Below are 24794 nucleotides of genomic sequence, written 5' to 3' on the forward strand. Positions count from 1 at the left end.
AGTATAATAAAGGATAAGTAACTCTGCCTTCCTTGGAAGGAAGCTGAAGGATGTAGGTCAAGGAGGCAAGTAAAAGTCTTAGAACAAAATCACATTGAAATAAAACATTTAGGCTAACAATTACAATGATAAACAAAATAACAGCAGCTATTTCTCAACAAAACTTCTTAGGGTCAGGCATTGAGTTAGGGGCTAAAAAGTTGTCTTCATTTAATACTCTCATTAACTGAACTAGATAGGAATTGCTATCATCTGCATGTCTACTGATTAAGAGATGGAAGCCAAAAGAGGTCAAGTATTTGCCCAGGATTTCACAATAAATGAGTGGCTGAGTTTGGATGATAATTTAGGTGTGCTGACCCTAAACTTTTAGCTACATTCCTGACAGAGAATTCATGAAAGAAAAAAAATAAATAAGCATAATTTGATTTATCATTAAAATTACTAGCTGATGTGGTCAATTTTGTAAAACAAATCAGTCAATTCATTGAGGGAAAAAAATTAGCCAAATGGACTGCTTAGCATCATGTGGCCCAATTAGTTAATAAACTGACCTGATCCCATGTAGGTAGCCAAGGATATTTTGGCTACCACAGATAAAAAGGCTGTGAAAAGAAAAAAGATTTGGGGCCCAGCGTGGCTCAGATTTGGAGGAGACAGACATAGCAGGTGACCTTGAGAAAGGCACTTAAATACCTGAGGCTCAGAAACCTTATCAGTAAAAGGAGAATAATACTATCTCTTTCTCAGGAGTTTTTAAGGGTTAAGTGAGAAGATGAGTGCAAAGCACTGAGCACAGTGCCTGGTACATAGTAAACTGACAATGAATGGCAACTGATTTCATCGCTATCTGTAGACAGTGTTCAAACTCTGGCTCCACCAAGTTCCAGTTGTGTGGCTTTGGGGCACATTCTTTTATGCAAAGAAACATGTTAGATGCAACAACAGTAATGATTAACAATTAACAATAATCATCAATTATTACTAGTGCCGGGCATTGTTAAGTGCTGAGGAAAAACTGGGTTACAAAACAAGCAAGGGTCCTTGTTCTCAGGAAGCTTACAGTTCTATAAGGGAGACTTTTGAATTAAATAGTGTCCACTGGCTTGTTACTGTTACATAACATCTATTAAGTTCTGTGCTAATACCCAGTGACTTGAACATTATTTGGCACTATCTGGTAGATACTCAATAATATTTTATTGAATTTATTGAAATAAATGTATTCATTCATTTATTTATTAAATTGAATTAAGTGGCAAGCGGCTCCTTTTGTTTCATTATCTTATGGTGGTGGGGAGGGATTGGGGAGTGTTCTATTTACCTTTTTAATAAATCCCTAGAGTGTTCTAGACTCGAAACTCTTTTTACTGGACTTCCAAAATATATTCACTTTTATAAACTTAGTTATCAAGTTCCGGTGCTGCCGTGCAATTCTCATAGTTTCCTAAAGCATTTTCCAGGTGATCCCAAATGTTCTAGATGTTGTGCACATATGAAGACATGCCAGAGGCCATGCTGAGAGGCCCTGCAAGGATCATGGCCACTTACAGTGGAGAAAAGTCACAAATAGTGACCTACAAATTCACAGAAACAATAGGCACATGCCTTATACACATAAAGTGAATCTATCATGGTTGAAGAAAATTATCATAGTATTTTTCTTTATTGGGAAAACTCAAAAAACTATTTCTAAAATATGAAATAATATCTCTGAAAGCAAAAAAGCATTGGAGTAATCGCATTTATTGTATTGCTCGTATTATCAATTTAGTTGTCTTTAGCTTAATAGGAAAACAAACGGAATGATATGTGGAATGTTACATAACTGAAGTTGTAACTTACAATTAATACATTAAAAGTTAATTCAACTGTTTCTGAAAACTAGGACCATAAAATGCAAAAAATAACATATAAATTCTTGAAGAAATTGACATGTAACCTCTTCACTTAGATAAAATAGGTCAGATTTAAATGTTACATTTTTGGGTTTCTTATTTCTTTTTAAACAATTGCTGTAACTTAAATTTATTCTGCTGCTAATTCACATGACATGGTCTTTTCACTCTTTTCTCTAATTAAAAAAATGTAAATATTAACCATTCAAAGAGGCATTATAATATCAATGCATAGTTTAATGAGTATTAATAAAATGAACCCCCATGCATCCAACACTCAGCTTGAGAAATAGAATATATCAAAAGGTTTAACACTCCAAGTTTGCCCTAGTCCCTTCCCTGTCCATTCCCATATAATCGCTCCCCTGAATTTTTTATCACTTCCTTTTTTTCATACTTATAGTCTATATGTGTATATAACTAACAATTTAGTGCTTGTTTTCACCCATTTATAACATTTATAGCAATAAAATCATGAGTATGCATTTCTTCTCTAAATTGCTTTTTTTTCTTGATATTGTTTGTGCAATTCATCCATTTTGGAGTTTGCAGGCATGGGCCAGTTATGGCCATTAATGTAAAGTATGTCATTATATAAATATATAAATTTATTAATCCATTCTACTCTTGTGTTATTTCCAGTTATTTTACTATGACAGGCAATGATGCTATGAACCCATCTTTTGATGAAACAATTTGTCTAGGACATTGAGAAATGTCCTAGAGAATGTCTTAGCTAAAATGGCTAAGACACAGGGTGCATGTATCTTCAACTTGTTAGGTAATGGCAAATTAATTTTTCTAAATGGCTTACTAACCATTGTCATCAATAGAGAATATCATTTTCAGTTGCATTACATCCTCAGCAAAACTTTATTGTTATTATATTCATATATGTATATATATAACCACAGTTTTTATGTTTTGCCAGTCTAATCACTGCCAAATGATATCTTTTTGAAGCACTAACATGCATTTTCTTATCAATGAGTTGAGCATATTTTTCCTGGTTACCATAGCAATTTATATTTCCTCTTCAGTGAAATGCTTGTTCAATTCATTTGCATGTTTTTCTATTAGCTTAATTACTTTTTCTTATTGATTCATAAGAGTTCTTTATATATTCTGCTTATGAATTCTTCATTGGAACATAAATTGAAATATTATGGCATTATTTATTTCTCACTTTGTGGTGTTTCAATGAACAGATTTTTTTTTTAATTTCAGCATTCTCAAATCTATTAAATTCTTTCTTTATGTTCTATACTTTTTATGACATATTTTAAAATTTCTTCCCTACTCTAGGCAATAAATACATTCTCCTAAATTATAAAAGTTTTAACATTAGCCCATTAGTAATAAAAGTCACAGCAAATTAGGGATTGAAAGGAATTACCTCAGTTGATAAAGAGCATCTATGAAACCCTAAAGGTCACATCATAGTGGTGAAAGACTGGATGCTTTTGCTTTAAGACTAGGAACAAGGCAAGGATGTCTGCTTTCATACTCTATTCAACACATTACTAGAAGTTTTAGCCACTGCAATATGTTGAGAAATAAAGATGTAATTTGCATAAAGACATACAGATGGGAAGGGATGAAATAAAATAATAGACAAAGGACAAATATAAAAAGAAATACAATAAAAGGAAGAAAAATTTTAAATGAAGAAGTCATACAGATGACATGACTGTCTACATAGATTTAACTTTGGATGGTAAACACACAATGCAATATACAGATGATGTATTGTTGAATTATACACTTGAGACCTATATATTTTTATTAACCAATGTCACCCAATAAATTTAATAATAAATAAATAAGAAATTAAAGATCTAAATAAATAAGGAAATATACAAAAAAAAATCCTAAGGAATGTTCAAAAATACTCCTAGAACTGAGTTTGAAATGTCACAGGTACAAGATCAGCACACAAAAATTAGTCACATTTCTGTTTATCCACAATAAACATGAGAAACCCAAACTGCATAAAGAAGTTGTGGTACATATATACAATGGAATATTACTCAGCCGTAAGAAGAGATGAAATACTACCATTTGCAATGATATGGATGGACCTCAAGATAATCATGCTAAGTGAAATAAGCCAGACAGAAAAAGTTGAAAATCACATGATATCACTTATATGTGGAATATAAACCTAAAAGCAACAAATGAGCAGGACAAAGAAACAGAAACTCATGGATATAGACTATAGACTAGTGGTTACCAGAGGGTAGGGGGCAGGGAAGAGGGGGGAGGTGGATGGGGTAAAGGAGGTCAAATATGTGGTGACAGAAAGAAATCTAACTATGGGAGGTGAACACACAGTGTAAATATGTATATGCCTTACTGTTAACTGTTAAAGTATACAGTTGAAACTTATTGGATTTCATTAACCAATGTTACTATAAAAAATTAATTAATTAATTATTTTTTAAAAAAGTAATAGGATAACAGAAAAAAACACAGTATCATTAACAATCACTCAATGAAAAAGAAAAACAGATACACACTTAACAAAACATAGACTTCGTATGCTGGAAATCACAAAATGTTGATGAAAACAATAAAAAAGGGTCTAAATAAATGAAGAAGCATACCATGTTCTTAGCTTTGAAGAGGCAACATAGTAAAGATGTCAGTTCTCCTCAAATTTATTCATAGGTTTAATGCAATTGTTACCAAAATCTAAGCAAATTTTTTGTTTGGCATAAAAAAGCTTATTCTAAAATGTATATGGAAAGACATGAGCCTCAGAATAGCTTAAACAATCCTGAAAACAAGGAGAATCTGTTTACCTGATATTAAGTTATACTAGATATATATATATATATATATATATATATATATATATATATATATATATATGCTATATACTAGATAGCTGCTAAGAGAGTGTTATATTGGTAGAGGGTTGGCCACAGTGGAACAGAATAGAGAAGTCAGAAATATATCCACACAAATATGCCCCAATAATTTCTGACAAAGGTATAAATGCAGTGGAGGAAGGATAGCCTGTACAACAAATGGTACTGGAACAATTGGGGAAAAAAATTTAAAAAAAAAAGGAAAAAAAACCTCAAGCTAAATCTCACATCTTATATAAAAATTAACTCAAAATGGATCATAGACTTCGATGTATAAATTTAAAGTTATAAAATTTTAAGAACAATCTTTGGGATTGCTCTGCAAAAGCTCATGTTAAGGAGATGAAAAAGCTACAGACTGGAAAAAACATTTGCAAGCAATTTATCTAACAAAAGACTCATATCTAGCACATATGCAAAGAACTCTTACAACTTAACAATAAAAATGCAAACAACCCAATTAAAAAATAGTCAAAAAACATAAACAGACATTTCACCATAGAGATTATAAAAATGGCAAATAAGCACATGAAAAGGTGTTTAATATCATTTACCATTAGGGAGATGAAAACTAAAAGCACAACAAGATATTACTATACTAGCGGAATCACTAAATTTTTTTTAAATGACATTAAAAAAATGTCAAAGAGAAATTGGATCACTCATACATTCTGGTGAGAATATAAAATGATATGGCCACTCTGGAAAACAGTCCAGCAGTTTCTTAAAAACAAAACAAAACTAAATGTGCAGCTGCATACAACCCATCAGTTGCACTCCTTAGCATTTATTCCAGATAAACAAAATGTTATGTTTTTATAAAACTCTGTACATGAATGTTCACAGTGGCTTTACTTGTATGTAATAGCCAAAAACTGGAAACGATACCAATGTCCTTCGACCTGTAACTCATTCAGTACATCCATATTACGGAAAACTCCTAGGCAATAAAAAAGAACAAATTATTGGTTCATGCAAATACTTAGATGAATCTTAAGTGAAAAGAAAGCCAGTCCCAAAAGTTTACACAGTGTGGAAATGATAAAATTTCAGAAAAAGACAACAGATTAGTGATACAGGTTAGAGGAGAGATGAGATGGAGGAGAGGGCATATGTGCAGCTACAAAAGGGAAAGAGGAATTTTGTGATGGAATTGTTCTGTGTCTTGACTATCAGTGTCACTATCTTGTTTGTGATATTGTAAGATAGTTTGTAAGATGTTACCACTGAGGAACTGGATAAAGGGTACATGAGATCTCTCTGTATTATTTCTTACAACTGCATGAGAATCTATAATTATCTCAAATTTTATTTTATTTTATTTTATTTTATTTTATTTTATTTTATTTTATTTTATTTATTTTATTTTATTTATTTTATTTTATTTTATTTATTTTATTTTATTTTATTTTATTATTTTATTTTATTTTATTTTATTTTTGGTCTTCCATATTTTGTTTTTGGAAAAACTGGAATTGAATCATGTGTATGATGTGAAGGGAAATTCAATTTCACTTTTCTCCCTAAAACAGTTTTTGAGCAGTTCTTCCTTTCCTCTGTAATACCAGCTCTGTTGTAGATTATTTCTAAACAAGTTGTGGTTATTTCTGGGCTCTTCGATCTGCCCTCTAGGTTTGTTTGTTTACCCAATTGCTGATACCACACTGACTAAATCACTGTGATTTTATAAGTATCAGTGTTGCATTTAGAAAGATCCCCACATCACTCCTACCTTGTTTTTTGTCTTCAGGGGTGCATGGCCCTTCATTCCTCTCTATAAATTTTAAAATTAGCCTGTCAAGTTCCAGGAAAACCCTATTGGGCAGAAATAATATCCTTACAATATTATCTTACTACCCATTAGACATTTACTTTAATAATTTCCATTTATTTTAGTTATTTTAATATTTTTATAAAGTGTTAGCATTTTTTAAAATGGTTTTGCACATTTTTCATTAGATTTATCTCTAACAAAAGCAGCTCATTTTAGCTACTAAAGTTTATTTTTTTAATAAAACTTTCTGTTTATTGCTAGCATATAGAAATAAAATTAACTTAAAATTTTTTATTTTATAACTTGCAAACACTCATTAAAATTTATTTGTAGTTTCTGTTGGGTTTTCTATAAAATTATTTATATCATCTCTGAATAATTATAGTTTCATTTTTCCTTTCCAATTCTTATACTTTTTATTTTGTTTTCTTATATTGCAGGCTAAGGCTACCAGTACATTAGTCCAGTGTTAGTAAAAAACATTTTTGTCTTGTTCCCTATTTTAAAAGAAATACACTTAATGTTTCATCACTATGTTTGCACCAAGGTGTTTCAGGCACATTTTATTAGGTTAGGGAGTCTATTCCAATTATTTTGAGAAGTTTTATCATAGATGTTGACTTTCACCAAATGCTTTTTAACCATTTATTAAGAGGATTATATAATTTTCTCCATTAATCTGTTAACATGGAACTAATTCTCTAATATTAAACCAACCTTACATTTAAAAAATAAATTTTTGAGTTCTGTTTTCTTTACAATTTTCTGGTATTTTCATGAATGAGATTGACCTGCAATTTTCTTTTCTTGTATTTTCCTTGTTTAGTTTTATTCCATAAAATGAGCTACAGTAATGCTTATTTTCCTATTTTCTGAAAGTATTTGTGTAAGATTTAAATCATCCGTTTTTCAATACCTGGTGGAAACTTATCAGCAAACTACCTGGGACTAGTGTTTTATTTGTAAGAAGTTTTTGTTTGTTTGTTTGTTTGTTTAATTATCAATGTATTTTTTAAATCAAGATAGGGAAATTCAGATTTTCTCTTTTTTGAGTAAATTTCAATAACAAATATTTTCTAAGAATTTTATCGCTCCACTAAGTTGTTGAATTTATTGTCTTAAAATTGTTTATTACATGACATATAATATTAGAATTAGTATATCTTTCCAGTGAATTGAAATTTTTGTCATTCTGTGACTTGTTATATAGTGGTGAATTTTGTTTTAAAATCTGTATTGTCTAACATTAGTCAAGTTACACTAGCTTAATTTTGATCTGTAGTTTCTTCATATTTCATTTGTGCTTATACAGTCAACCTAAGTTTTAGGCTTTAAGTGTGTCTCTTGAAGATAAAAACAATCACAGCATTTATTCTATTATATCTTTGTCTTTTAACTAAATGCAGAATTTAGTACATTTACATAAACTGGGATTATTATATTTGAATTTATTTCTAGCATTTTATTTAGTGCCTTTTATTTTTGGCCTACTATTTAATAAAAATCTCATCTTGCCTTGTTTGATATTGATTAAGATCATTTTCCCACATTCAATTTTTTCCACATTTACTAGTTTGGAAGATATACATCTATACATTTACTATTCTTTTCTTCTGGAAATTTTAATATGCATTTATTTCAGACTTAATTTGGTGCTCCAAACTTCCCAAGACTAATTAGCTCAAGGAGTTTAAAAAAAAAAAACTATTAAATGAAAGAGGAAATACAATAGAATCCAGGGAAATATAAAGTTGATTTACGAACTTCAAAGTCAGGATATTAGAAGTCCAGACTTATTATATATTTAACCAATCCTCCTTGGCATTGGGGCCTTTAATAAAATTATCCCAGAACCAGTTGCTACAAACTTTGGTGAGAGTTGGGAAAGCATTCTTCCTCAAGTGCAGGGACCCGCACAGCCCTATGAATTTAAAGTGACCAGCAGAGTGACCGTGTATGCTGTCTTCATTTAGCAAAAAACAAATAATTTCTTCTTCCTTAGAAATTTTTGAATTGCCCAGTGGAAAAACTGTGAATTTTGGTTAGTTCTAAGAACAGGTCAGGAGGCTGTAAATGTATTATCTTTCTTACTGGATTTAGTCGTCTTCTCTCTGAAGACTCTGAAGGTGCTAGGCAAAGATTTGGGTATCTAGTCTCAGAGACATAAACTGATCTACTTCATTTAATGATGTAGTTCTTGATCTTATTCAGAAGCCATTGAAGTAAACATTTTTCTCATTAATGTTCATTTGTCGATCAAGAAATCATCACTTAAATGTAAATCTACTCTTTCAGAGACCAAAGTAACAAATGAGTGTGAGAAGAGAAAAAAGTCAGTTGGATAAAAATATAGCACGATCAAAAAAAAAAGTCATATGGATACCCTGAGTGGACAGTTTTCTAAGTAATGTGTCAAGGTTAAATAATCTATCCAGCATGAATGTAAAAAAAAGGACAGAGGTGAGAGTGAGAGAATAGTACCTGCCTATCACATACTGGCAATTTGCATGCCTTGGTTCATTTTATCCATACAGAAACTCAGTGAAATAGGAGTTATTATCTCCATTTTATAGATGAAGAAGCAGACTTGGGGAGGTACAATAACTTAACAAATATCATAGAGGGGAAAAGTGGCATACTCATATCTCCCTAATAGCATAGCCTATACTTTTTCCACTGCATTATACTATATCTCTTTTCAGTATCACTTTCCACTATAATAAGATTCTAGTGTTCCTTACCTGGATGCAACCCAGATATAAGGAGAAATAAACATGTGGACACCAAATATTCCAAATGATTGGCGATTTGTCATTTTTTCTGTTGGGTTCGAGTGCTGCCTAGGAGCTCAGGTATAGTAAGATGCAAGTAACCCTTTATTGAGGGCTTCCTTTCTGTCTCCTTGAAGGTAGTGCGTTGTAAACTTTATTGAGATTAAACCTCCCTTGGGATCTAATTACAGTAAGGCATTGCTTGATCTGGAGCGGCAAAGCTTACCCTTAGTAAGTTCACAGGAACATGAAGGACAGCAGGATATAACAAAGCATCAACATCTGCTTCTTTAACAATTTCTTCTTTAACAAAGTCATGCATGTTAAATATGTTTAAGACTTTTTTATCATTTTTGATATAGTATAAGTTTAACTAGAAAAGATTTTCAGCATCAGGAAACCACAGAGGAAATGAAGTTGGGGCACACACATATCTGAATAGCCACAAAGCAGAACATCAAGTGATATATGTAATGATTACTCAGTCTTCTACCATGAGGAAGCAATGTCATTTGTTTACTTTATATTAGAAATTCTAGAGAACCATAACAACCTAATAGGCAATCAAGCTACAGTCCTGTGGCTACAGAAAGATCATGGACACTGCACATCATATCCTTCTTGCACCTGATTCATCATTCACGAAATTTGCTTGAGTTCAAAACAAAGCAAAACAAAAACTCCTCAGAATCATTACAATTAGCATTTTTCTAAGACCAAAACACTAAGGCAGTGGTTCTAAAATTCAATAAAATCTGTGTTTTCATTTTACTTTTTGGTTTGGTTTTCACAGGATTTTGCATAGGCGTGGAAATAATTTGCTGTTGCAGGCAGATGCATGTTTGCTCTAGGGCAAGAGATAAGGAGAACTATTTTAGGAAGGAGTCTGTATGACTAGGGTTGTGGGAGGTAATATTGACATGTGAGCAGGGTCCCTGATAACTTTGTGGACAAGTAATCCTCTGGATATGCCAAAAGATTTTATCAGTCAAAAAGGGCTGAGTCATGCATATATAATTTGGCTTGAATTATTTGGATTGTGGAGATGGGGAGTAGGAATGATAATATGTAATAACAAAAAACAGAAAGACATGAATTTAGTCCACAGTTAGGCCTGAGCCCTTTTTCAACAGTCATTTTCCCAGTTGACTTTTTGCATTCAGGGGCTCATAATTTCAGTCACATGTTATCAACCTGCCTTACAGACACATTTTTCAGCCTGGATATTCATGGCACTGTCACATCTCAATGGAGCAGCCAGAAAAGTGCTTCTTGCCTCTGGTTTGCATAACTTGAGTATTATGGTAAACGCTGTCTTCTAAATTCCTGCTATGTGATCTGTCTTCCTATTTATAACCATGCTTTATCTTTTGGACCTGACACTTGACACTACTACTCTGATCTGGACATTTTGTTTCTGTTCATAATGAAGACTTTCCTTAGAGCTGAGTCTTATGGTCAATAATCTTTGAAGCAGGTACTATTAGAATTCCCATTTACAGATCTTTTAAATTAACTTAGGAAAGACACTTGCAAACACTGAGCAGTTGGCAAGCAGAAGACCTAGAATTTTAACCAAGAAAGCCTGATTCCAGAGCCTATATCTTTAGCCACTACACTATGACTTTATCTTCCAATAGAATCCAAAGCAGAATTCATTCCTATAAAACTCTAGTCTGTGATACCTAGTATTATTTACTCTAATTCAAATCAAATTTATTGAGCACTTGTGCCAAATGGTAGAGAGGCACTTCAATATATTAATTTTTTTTAACTAACACTTATTAACAACTATCTGTACCAAGTATTGTGGATATTGTGCCAGGGGGTAGGGATATAAACGTAAGTGGGCATGGCCCCTTTTCTCAGGAACTATATGTCACAGATGATTATAACCAATATAATAAGTGCTTTAATAGTATAGGATTAGAAGAGGAATCACCAGAGATTTTCTGAGCTGGACAAATGTAGGGCCATTTAAGTAGAGTCTCATAAGACACGTGTTGCAAAGAAGATAATGTTGGGGATGTTATTGGGAGTGGAAATAATTAAAAGTCAAGGAGTTTGAAAGGGTGTGATATTCAGGAATCTGCAAGTGTTTGATGCTGCACTTGGGTGAGATGAGACTAGAAAAGTAGTCCAGGACAAAAATGTGACTTCTTTTTAATCTATGTTAAAGTTGGACTTTATCCTATAGACAAGAAGTTACAGCCAAAATACCTTAAAGTGCCAGGTAGATAAGGTCAATGAGTGAATCATACTGGGTAACCAGCAGTAGGAAAGACAGAAAAGCATTTGCCATAGCTGAAGAAAATAGCTGCCTCTCGGCTTATGTAGGTTAGATCCAGGCTTCCCAGACCCTATAGTCTTTTTATAAAAATTCATAAGTCTAGATTTATATGTGAAGTCTTCACATTTTTAATCTTAGCATCTAGAACCACAGAGTAGGCAAAATTTTCTCTCTGCCCATAGTAGCTAAACATTTTATCTTTATGACTTATGCATTCAAAACTAGACAAAATGTTCATATGAAGTTGACAGCAAGATCATCAGGAATCAGTTTGAAAAAGTTTTAATTTGAACAAGAAAAAGTTTTAATTTGATTAGACATGAAGGTCATACATGAATGTTTTTAGTAGGATGGTCTACATTTGTCAATAAATATGGGTATATGATGAAAAAGAACTATAAACACTCTTGTAAATTACCTATATGAAAAGTACTTACAAAAGAGAATGGTTCAGTGGGCTAGGTTCTATTGGTAAAAATGAAGAAGTGTGCTTGGCAAATGTTTCCAAAACGTTGCAGCTTTATATCCACTGAGACTAGTGAACCAACAACTGTGACTGGGAAATGCAAAAATTAATTCATATCACTTGGATAAGCTAAAAAATAACTTCTAGGAGACAATAATAATAGATTTCCTACTAAAGAAATCATGACATCTTTGTATATAGCATGGAAAAGTATACTTGTGTAAGGCAAAAAAGAAATCTCAAAGGTCATGAAATCCTTGTTTAGAAAAAGTTACTACCTTAGTGAACAGTGAGCAAAGGAGTCACTAACAGTTACACGATACCATTCTTACTAATATATTATTCAGTATTTGACAACCCACTGGGGCCTCACCTGTTTCTCCAAACACAATATACAGTCTGTGCATCCTTTCAATCACACTCACTGCTCTGTCTCAAGAGTCTTGCTTAAGTACCCCATTCATCTTTCACTTGCCATGCAAGTGTTGTACCTTGTTTATATATCATTCTTTGTTTTCCTAGTGCAAATCCCTTTAGCTATAAGTTCTAACCCCTCCTCTGTTGATCAAGCTTGTTCCTCACAGAAAAATGCCTATTTTAAGCAGCACCTGTGTAGTCAGTTATAGTGTGTACCCTTATGGTGGTGGGGAGTCAATCCAATGCCTATGCTTCCAAAATAAAACCTTGGTAACTTGGCTGGTAGATACTGCACTGCTGTGGAACCTCAGCTCCTTTCCCTCTGCTCCAAATAGAATCTTTCTCCATGAGTTATTATGCTAAAATATAAGATGCTGATCTTTATAGATATCTAAGAGTTTAAGGCCTGGGGTATACAGAATAGTACACATTAGGTAATAAATGCTAATATTTAATGAGTGCTTACTACAAGCCAAACATTTTGTATGAATTATTTCTTTTCACTTTCTATTAGACCCATCTTACAAACAAAGAAACTGAGGTACAGAAGGTCTATGTAATTTTCAAGTTCACCCAGCCAGTTTAAATGGCAGAGCTGGGGTCTGAATTGAGACTGCCTGGTGCCAGGGCCAAAGCCATCCACTCTTATTCAATACAATCTAAGTTATCTAATATTTTTTCACCAGGAGTTGCTTTCTGCCTCTCTATAAAGTTCTATACTCTCCTTACTCCCTCTGGCAAGTAGAAGTGACTGGGAAATGCAAAAATTATTTAGCATAATTTTTGTCTAAAAAATGTATCCTTATAAATCAAGGCTGTTGAAGGGTTTAAAGAAGTAGAAATAAGGAAAAACCCAATTTCTCCCTGGAAAGAATCTGGAACTTTCATCAAGAACACAGCAATTCTGGGAACTAGAGACTTGAATTAAATCTGCTGAGAAACAGAATTTTAAGGTAGACATACATAATTAATTATAAAACTTAAGAGATTATCTCTAGGAAGTAACATAGAGTCAAATGCAAAGAGAGAAATTTCTGGTGAGTTCCACTAATTAAAAGAAAGAAAAGAAAAAGAGGCAAGGCTTAGAAAGCCCGTGAGACAGGAGAGGACTCTACTGCCCAACATTTTCTACGACATTTAATATGTCTTGTTGGCCACCTATGTGATAGGTAGGGTTTTATCTACAAGGAAACACCTTTACAAAGAAAAGTCTAAGGGACTAGAATTTAATTATTCCCACCACAAAAGAGATGATAATTATGTAACTTGACAGAAGTGTTAGCTAACGCTACAATGGCAATCATCTTAATATGTAAGTCTATCAAATCAACGTGTTGGACATCTTAAACTTACACAATGTTATCTGGCAAATATATTTAAATTAAAATTCTTAATTAAAAATAAATTTAAAAAAATAAGATCACATTTTTAAAAAAAAAGAAAAGGAAAAAAGTAAGTAAGCAGGAACTCAAAAGATTTAAAGAATAAAAATGAATGGGGATTCTAAGCTGGTCCCTCTCTACCAAGACAGAAAATGTATTATATCATTTGAATATTAGGATTCTAAGAAGATAGTTTCAGATAACATATCTGTGTAAAAATACACTCTAAAGAAAGAAGGCCTCATATTTTTCATTCATTCATTCATTCATTCATTCACTTATTCATTTACTCATTCATTCATTCAAAATTGTGTCTTCAATGTCAGTGCTTTAAACTCTAGCATGAATCATGCATAAGATCCTCTGGAGAGCTGGCTAGGAAGGTTTGCATATCAGAGGCTGCATTTCCAGCAAGCTCCCAGGTAATGCTGCTGCTGCCAGAACACACCTTCAGTGGCAAGACTGTATAACTGCATGAGAAGACCATCAGGTGCATACATCCTGGGAAGAGAAAGCAAGGCTGCACTACAATGAGAAATGAGAAACAGGAACTGCAAGGAGCAGCACAATCGCTCCCAAACTAGAGGGCATAACTCTAGTCATTTCTCTCAACTATTTTGAGTCCTTCTAGCACTTTTACATGGCAATAAAAATGGACTAAATGCAGCCAAAGGCCTTTGTCATGGTGAAGAGATAGATGTTTAAAGGATATTCCTTTTGTTTTCTCAAACCTTAAATAAAATACATTTGTTAATGTTTTATCTGTTTTCAATATTTCTTTTTTAAATAAAAGATATGGAGTTGATTCCAATAGATATTTGGCTTTCATGCACATGAGATAAAACATACATATATAAGTTATGTGTACAAATACATATATATTTTTTATATAATATATCAATACATATAAAACATATATATTACTTATATAATATATATTCAAATTGCATTGTACTGACTTCAGAGGAGAGGTCAGTAAACCAGTTGCTGCACTTGGATCTCAGATTCTAGGCCATTGCATTCAGTCCCAGATCTTCTTAATAGAAGAGGGGAATGACCAAGTATGCCAGAAAAGCATAAATATGATCAGATGTGGCAACTGTCATCTGAAAGTGCTCCCACTTTCTATGCCCCATGTGAAGAAATTCTTCTTGTTCATTTTGTTTTCTCAGATTAAGAGAATAATATAGTCAATCATGTGTTTATTTTTTGCCTCAATTCAGAAATAAGTCTAGTGCTCAAGTGATCTCATCTCAGGCCGTAGCCCTTACATAAAAATCTTTTCATTTTCTTCACATGGTCTGATCTTTTTCTAATCAAAATTTGATTGCTTTGTCTTACATGTGTTTTGTTACAAAATGTCTGAATCCTTTCAGGAAATAGACAGAAAATATATAAATATCGATCTATTTGTTTATCCAGCAACAGTTGCCAAGTTGGAATATAATATGGAAGGCACCGGAGATGGAGGGGAGTAAGATCCCCTGTCATGAAGATGTAAACAGCAAGAAGACAATCACAGTGAGTAGTAGTTAAAGGCTCAATACCTCCATTATGTGCCTGAATTAATGGGATGTGGTATGTAAGATAAATAACTCCAATGGTTCCTGGAAAGTCAAAGTCTCATTTTTTTCACCTAAACGTTAGTCTTAAAAACCAAATTAGTCAGTGATTTTGTGATTTAATTGAAAGTCAGAATCAGAAGTAGGAGTCCATTTCCAAAAATTAGCATCAGAAACTGTTCTCGTTAAATCAAAACTAAGCTCATTCTCTTTCAAAGAACTGTGACTTCAAGGAGACTGGACATCCCAAAGAGTAAAAATGCTCACCTGCCCAGTGCTCAGTTGAAATATCTGTGTTTTTTGTATTTTTCTGCAACTAGAAGCAAAAAGAAAAGAAAAAGCAGCAGCCTCTATGCCTTCTGGGCAGAGGAGAGACAGAGAGGAAGAGAATACCAGAATACCATTGCTAATACCACTATTCACTGACACTGTGCCAGTTATTCACAGGCCATCATCTTCTTTCAGACCTGCTTACTATGCATCAACTGGGAAGAGAACCAAAACTCAGATAAGTCATTTTCAAAAGTCACAAAGAAGTTATAGAGCCAAGATTCCAGCCCATCTACCTCCTGCTACAATTGATTTTGTATCTCGTGCTGTTTGAATGCCCAAGCTTCAACTTCATGGAAACGCACTTGATGAAGTAGTATGATGTCTCAATTTTCATACCATGCTTCATAAGCATTTTGTCATTTTAGTTACCTAGAAGTTTCAATAGTTTTATTGAAAGTTTATAGAAAACTCTTCCAGTTTGCTTTCTGTATTTGGACCCCAAGCAAGCTGATCTCAGAGGCAAATCACTTCCACAGCACTATTGGTAGACTCATTGCAGATGGCAAATATGACTTGAAAGTATAGATGTTGTTTATGATATATATTGTTTATAAATAACTTTATCAGATTGAACGATAATACTTCAAGGTGTCACATGGACATTTAATTGATCAAAAAAATGGAGAGGGGAGATACTTCACCTCAAAGGGGCACATTAAAAAGATGCAATAGGAAAAGCAAAGAACATGATAATTCAACTTAGAGAAGAAATATATGTGTACTGAACATTATATAGAAATGTATTGTATTCATTCATGCATTCAAGAATTACTGGTTGCTTCTAGATTCAAACTAAGAGAAAATCTCTTTTACACATGCATGATGTTTAATAATGTATCAGTTAGCCACCTCTTTTGGACAATGTCCATGAAATAGTGTTACCAATCCATATTTCCTGGTAATGTGTTTCTCAATCTATGCATTCATTTATTTACATCCATCTCTTTCTAAGAAATTTTAACCTTTAAGAATAAAACTTGTAAATAATAATATTTGGCTACCCTTCTTCAAAAACTACGTTTGGGCAGATTTACATTATAATATAATTTAGCGGGAATCTTCCACTTTTTCTATATAACTTTCCTAATGTCAAGTTACATTCAAATACAGGGGAAGTCAGCAGACTCGAATTTTGCTAAAATACATTTTCTTCCAATACAAGGAAAACTAGTTACTACAATTATCTGCCTGAATGTATACAATCGAATAAATGTAGACTTCCACATATGAGCTTTTGGGAACTAGAAACCAAGCATCTTCTGGGAACACCTAGTTTTCTCTAGCTTGACTAGCATGATAGATCATAGATGAGCAATAATTTTATAAAGTGTACAAGACTATCAAAGTGCCTATTATTATGATTTTCATAATTTCTTTTCTCTCTGAGCCAATAAACTTCAAAATGTTCACTTTATAGGAAAGAGGATTAAATGATCTGTCTTGACCGGTTTCTTGCATGATAGATGTAAAGTAGTACCTTTCAGGGATTTGTGATTTGTTTTAGGTTGGCTTGAGGAGGCTTTAACAACACTAAGAGAATTTTTGGTTGTTTTGTTTTGCCTTGTGTCTTGAGTGCCTAATTAATCACCAGAGGTTTAAGCAAGGCTAACACCAAAAACCCTTAGAAACAGACACTACCTGACTGTATCTACACTCATCTGCCAAGAATCTTACACATCCAATTCGGACTTGTACTCTGCACTGTTCTCACATCCATGCCCATGATTTCTGAACACAGCATGGAGGCTTGGATTCCATTTTTTCTTAACTTTCTCTTATATCATTCATTGGATGCAGGAATCAATAAGTAAATCACTAAGTCTTGCCCACCATTCATTGACTGTCAATCTTGGAAAAAGCATCTCTATGCAGTTAGTCACTGAGAATGACATCCTGTACACAGTTGTCTCCTCTAATGCTTTTTGCTGAAATGGAGTCATCAGCAAGGTTTAGCCCCTGAATTGGACTTAATTTCCTCATGAAGTTAATTCCTTGTAAGGAGAAACTCTTGCTTTGGCAGGAGAATTGCACATAGCCTGCATTCCAGACTCATCAACTGCACAAGGGGTGAAAATTCTATGCACAGGGTGGTGGGGAATGAAAAACTTTCTGGCCCTTTTCCACCACCCCAGCCTGAGATCTTCAGTGTCTGTACTACAACTGATCAGATCCAAAGAGCACCCTTCTGCCCCTAGCTCTAAAAGGTCCTGTTTGGAGGACCACAAGCATCTTAAAGTGCAAATTCATTGGTTATCCTTGAGGGCCACTATATCTAGAGTGAATAAACAATGAGGTTTTAGAATGCTCATTCCTCCTTCTCTCTGGGGCAATGTGATTCTAAAACAGCCAGTGGAAAAGTGAAAAATTCATTTTTATGCAACTAGTTTGACTGCTTTTTGGAATTACTATTTTTGGTCTAAAACTGACTGCTTTCTCATTGACTGAGCCAACATTCTCAAGGAACATTTAAATGAGCTATATCGCCGCAGCATGGGAATGGCTGAGCACTGCACCAAGGTCTATTTTCACTTGATTTTATGTGTATTTGTTATACAAAAATAGAGCAAAACTATGACTCTGCCAAGAGACTTTCCTATATTATAGTGTAAGAGTGATCTAGGATTTCTTTAAATTGAAGAGCTGCATGCTTGTTTTGTTTTCACAGTTGTCAGCCTTTTTATATTTAATTTTTCTTCTCTATTGGTGTGTTTCATGGTGTTTATTATTTAGAACAATTTAGTGGTAGCAAAATGTGTTTGTCAGCAATCCAAAAAGAGGAAGTCCTCTATTCTGTTAATTTGTGGTGGATGGAATTGTTCAGATAAAATAAAAACTGACTGGGAAAGTGGCCCCCAAAACAGATCAGCTTTCTTCATATTTAAATGGATAAGTTTTCTTGGTCATAGACTTCTACATGACTTGCTTTCATCTGGGTCCAGAATATCTATGCATATCTATGCAATGTTCCAATCCCTTATAAAAGGGCAGTCTTGAAGTGCTTCCAACTCTAGAAATCTCGTTGAGAATCACGTTTTCTACTTCAAGCTATGGAAAACAAAATGTCAAAGTCTGCTATCCCTTCACAGATTGTACACATATGCATAAACAGGGTAGAAGAGACTTTATCCCCATTATAGCAACCGCAAACCAGAAGATACTTCTCAGAGGCAAAGAACATCCAGGTTATAGGAACAGAATGAAGCTGCTTAAGAAAATGGTCTATTATGGAATGTCCTGTGCATAAGTATGTTCATTAATTAAGAAATGAACTGAAATAACTAATGTATTTCATAATGGCCACCAACCAGCTGCCAGTTGGCTGTAGCTTGGTGACAGATGGTAGTGACTGATCTGGACTAGATTTGACCTAGAGATAGTCCATCATTTATTAAATCGCAGTCCCAAATAAAATTCCATGCATTGCAGCATTTCACCATTATGTCTCACAGTGAGACAAACTGATAGCATTTCTTATCTACCACCCCTGTTGCAGAGAGAAAACTAAATATAACACTCAGTAAAGGGCTTAAATATAGCACTCGGTAAAGAAAGTCCATAATACCTCTCAGGATATGAAAAAACGCAATTTGAATGAATACCACTTATATGAGACATAAGATAAAATGGGATCTCTGTATTGTACCAATCTTTACCGGTTTTTTTACCTCCCAACACCAAGATTTACTCCTCACTTTTTTTTTTTTTTTAATCAAGGAGTTTTCAGTTAGCTAGCAACTGATGAGTACTGACTGTTTGGGTTCTGCTTTAATCCATCAACAGATCCTCTGAGTAAAGAGAACTACTACAGACTGGCTCCAGAACCTACCTATTTAGGGTTCTCGCATAAACAAATCACTGGAGTGGTCACATCAAAAGCACCAATTACTGTCACCAAACTCATTGTTTGAGTATTTGGGAACATTAACCTTAGCTGTGCTTTTGGAAATTCAGGCTCATGAAGATCAGAGGGAAAAAAATCCTACTATTATATATCCAGGCAGAACCTGAAAGAGAAAGAGAAAATATGTTAATTTTAAAATCTTTTATGTAATGTACGATAGTTTCCTTCATGTTGCTTCTTGTCCTATTTCAAAGACAGTATATAAAACATATGTTTAAATACAAATATATACATTCAAGAAGCAAAAACATGATATAGAGAAGTAGTATTTGGTCACATTAAGGTTATTATTTTATTTATTTCAAAGAGGCAGAATACTACTGTTAACAAAGTTCATATTTAACATGTTACACTAATCTTTTTATTCTTTAAAAAAAACTTCTTGTTTTAGCTAGAAAGAGCCTGAAAAATACTATAGTCTCTGTTTCTCACCCATATCCAGTGAAAGGGCCCAGGCAGAATAGAGGAGTGAACAGAGATTCCCTGGAGATTTGAGAGAAAAGCTTAAAGAGGACTGACCATGGCTAAAATTTGTAATCTCATGCTTTATCCTAAAACTGTATTCAAATTTTTCATTTGACTCTACAGCATATCTATTTAGCTATGGATTTTTCAAAAATAACATTTAATGACATTCCATTATATAAATTAATGTTCCAAGAAGATTTGGCACATTTATTCTATAGCTTTATGAAGCTCTACCAATTATTTATCCCAATTATCCCTGTGTTCATCAAATTCTCGACAGTCATTCTGCCTTTGAATTTTCTGTTGTGAGCTTTGATAACTCTTTGTCTGACCCAGTTTTTTATTTTGCTGTTCTTGAGTTGGTAGCTTGTAGAGGTTCCACACATTTTGAGGTCCCCTGACATGTGGCTCTTCAGGATTGGCCACAGCTCAGTATATTCCCAAAGGAAACAAAGTGGGAAGAATAAGAGGAACCAAAAGCTCCTGAGGAAAATCGGAATCAGGAATGAAGGAACTGACCTAATACAAATACCTGACAGCTAGAGCAGCAGCAGAGTAATAATAACAATAATAATAATGATGATGATAATGAATAAGGGATGAAGTAAAGAGCCTGGAACAGAATGAGAAATAGATTGAGATATAGCAGAGTGAAGACTAGGGAAGAGAAAGAATGTCCGACAGCTTCAGAAAGAACAGCACAAGCAAAGGGCAGGCAACAGCCAGTGCCCTAAAGGAAGTGCTCCCTAGAGCAAGGTAGATGTGGAAGAGGAGCTTAGGGAGGCTGGCAAGTGCCAGGTTATGGATGACTTTTTAAGCTATGATAGAGGCTTGGACTTTATCCTAGGAACAATGAAGAGATAAAAAGTTTAAAGGTGCAATAACATGATGAAATTTGCATTTTAGAAATGCTGCATAGGCAACCTCCAGATCAACCTTAATAGCTGAAAGAATTATATTCAATCACTTTTTCAAAGTAGTCTCCTTTCATATCTGTGGGTTTTTAAAATTTTTTATATTATGTAGTCTTTGGGAAGAAAGACTATAAATAAATATTTGTGTAGTCTCTAATATTATAAGAACTTGTTCCCAGAGTTTGTGGCAATAGTGTGGACACTGGCTCAGACACAAGTATGTGGAATACATCTCAATAGTTATTATTTAAAATACTCAACGTTCTTTCACTGAAAAAAAAAAAATGCCGCTGCAGAATCACTTAAATATGTTTACTTATATACCTAAATCTTCATACTGCTGATAGCAATTTCAAATGGAAGTCCAAAAGCTATTTCTCTCCCTTTTTATTGGAATATTATTAACCAGTCAGAAAGCCTAGCAGTTCATTTATCAGAGAAAAAAGTGTATAAATGCTTGACGGATGAAGGCTAAAGTCATAAAGTTATGACTTTATTTGAATTACACTATATAGACAAAGCATACTGATCCATCAGCCTCAAGTTACTGCCCTGTTACTTATGGTAACAGTCAGATATTTTCCTCATTAATTAATAATACCAGATCTCCAATGAGTATCACAACATGAATAACAGATGTTAAAATATGACACTCAAGGTCAGCTTACACTGAATACTTGTTCATTTTTAAGTGCCTCGTTACCTCTCAAGAACTGTTTCTGAAATTTTTCACAAGATTTTGTTGGACTTAGTTGTAGGGGTTAGAATCTTAATACACAATTGAGACGCAAGTAGAAACTTGACTTGCTATTAATCGAAGCAGCAATAAAACAGGGAGAAACTAGTTTTTATACTAGAATGCTTATTACTTTGCATGAAATATAATCTTATACAGATGACTAAAATCAAGGACATAGGTTATATTTTTTTATTTCAATAATTTTCATTTGTATTCTCTTAACATGTCAAATAATCTTTTAAATCTATTAAGTTCATGATTTTCATTTTAAATAGAAAATAACTAATTATTGTTCTATTATGGATTATGTTTCTTAAAAATTAAGATATATAAATTTTTAAAAAAAGGAAAATAAAATTCTCATTATGGCATCACCCTCAGTAACCACCTCTACTATAAATTTAGTTCTGACTTTTTTTCCCTGCATGTTCATTACTACATTTCTATAGCTATATTTGTAGATATTTTCTTGGTGAAATGGAATCAAAACATTCAGTGAAGGTCTTTCCATGACAGTTAATCTCCATTTCCAGTATCATTTTTAATAACCAAAGACAGTGCCCTCATCTAGATATGCTATAATTTGTTTAATGACTGGTTTCTGAACATTTAAATTATTCCAATGTTTTTGTTTTTATAAATATTATGGCTATAAAAATATGTAGCTTAATCTTTCTGCACATTCTTGATTATTTCCTCAGCATGAATTCCAAGAAGTAAAATTTATGAGTCAAAATGATACATGTTTTATAAACGTTGGTACGTAACTACTAAATTGCATCCAGAAAGCTTGTACTGAGTTATATTCCTACTACAGTTGAATAGATGACATTTTTCTGTCATGTTGATTTTCTAGTTGCTACTATACTTCCTTGATCTCAAGAGGCACATGGGATCCACCCACATTTTAACAGCCTTAAAATCAAGTTACATTTTACAATTGATGGCATGTCATAGTTTAACTAGTGGTTTGTTATTTTTCCCTTTCTTAGTAATACTTATAATATAGTTTTGTATCATATAATCGATGTCTGAAATGTCATAAAATATGGTATAGCTCTATATGTGTGGCTGTGTTTCATAAAGAGCAGAAGGTTTTAGTTTATATGTAGTCAAACAGTCTCTTTATTAGCTGTCATGCTCATGATTTCTCTAAATTTATGTAATATTCACCTGTGTTTCTTTCTATTATTATATTTTACATTTAAATCTTTAATAAACTTGAAAATTGGTTTTTCATAAATGAGTTAGCCAATTACCTCAATAATATTTATTGAATAATTCTTTTTTGTTTCTATGTCATATTTAAAGCTTACTCTATTTAAATATTAGTAATCTCTATTATTTCAGCATCTTAAACACGACAAACATTTAATAGATTTTCATTGATTGATTAATTACATTTGTAGAAACAATTTGTAGACTTTGGCCTAAGTCGAGGTTTTTAAGTCATGGTTCAGAATTTCTGAAGGGATTCTAGTTTTAGGTGTGAAACACTAATCAGCAGTTTTGGCTCCCTGACTTATACTACTTTAGTCACATAATAAATAATAGGACCCAGCAAACTAAAAACTACTGTTCCTCATTGCTGGCAACCATTCTTCTGGTCCACTGAAATCAGGAAGGAGGGATTTCTGAGCAGGCAGGGCTGGAAAGTCTCTGCTTTCAGAACTCAAGGAAACTCCACAGGAATTTAGTGCAAGCCCTCCAGGGCAATATGTTAAAGTAAGCAATATCCCCTCCCCACCTCCCCTACCCCCTCCCCACCCCCCACACACAGACACACACACACCCAGCTCAGCAACTGAGTTCACAAGTTCATCTTCTATAATGACCATATCCAGTCAGTGCACTCACCTGACACTTGATGAGCAACTATTCTGTGTCCAGCACTAATAACAGGCCATTAACTATGAAAAATTTTCTGCCGTCAGAGAACCAGTCAATGGAGGAAAAAGCTGTACCCTACTGTTTAATAAAAAGTGCAACAAAATTCAATCCTTAGTTTACCATTGTACACTAGGAGAACAATGGGAGAACAAAGAAACAAACAGTAGTCCAAGAGGAAGAGGGCATAAAAATCACATAGAGAGGTATCTGAAGAATCAGAGGACTCTAAAGATGCAGAATGGAGATACAAAGGTGGTAACAGCTTAAAAAATATATGGGGTATATACCAACAGCCTGTCTGCTTGACAAAACTGAAAGCAGACCTGTGGGCTTGGGCATTGAAATGACAATGAGAATGTCAAATGATAAGTCAGGGGGAACTGAAAAGGAATCAGATAGAAGATACAGTAAGGAGTGAAATTAGAACATGACAACTAGTTGAATATAAAGAGGGAGGAACAGAAAAAATGTCTGGCAGATTATCCATTTAATAGCTTGTATGCTTGATAATATGCTTGTATCCATCCATTGACAGAGAAAACACAGGAGAAGGAGCAAATATAAACAGTTTTAGACATGTTGACTGAACTGCTGTTCGTGGATATATCCTAGTGGATATGCACAGCTCACAGTTGGGTATATACAAATCTAGAGCTCAGAGGAGAGTCAATCATATTCAACTGTAAAGTACTTTAGTTCATTTGCTTTCCTAGTAAGAGTACCTTCACTGGACAATGAGAGGTGAGCTTTTTTGCTAGTCTGTTTTGCAGGAAATAAAGAGAGTTCATGAATGGAGCATGCTTTAGGGTGATATTCATTTCATCTTACAGTCAAAGACACTGGGTTCCTAAAAGGCAAGATAGAGGATGCCAGGAAATAGGAGAAGAGGTTTTAAGAAGGCAGCCAAAGCAGGCCAAATGTTTGTTACAGATGCTTGTTACAAATGTAGATCAGGTCACGGTGGCAAAATTTCCCCACCCCACCTCCCACACTGACATCTGCTCTGTTTGCTGCACTGGCCATAAACTGCTCATTCTTTGCTACACAAATGGAATGAATAAATACTCAAGAATGACTTATCTGTACTAGGTTAGTCTATTTTATAACAAAATAGAG

Source organism: Pteropus medius, unplaced genomic scaffold (assembly GCF_902729225.1).
Source record: "Pteropus medius unplaced genomic scaffold, Ma_sr-lr_union100, whole genome shotgun sequence".
Lineage (NCBI taxonomy): Eukaryota > Metazoa > Chordata > Mammalia > Chiroptera > Pteropodidae > Pteropus > Pteropus medius.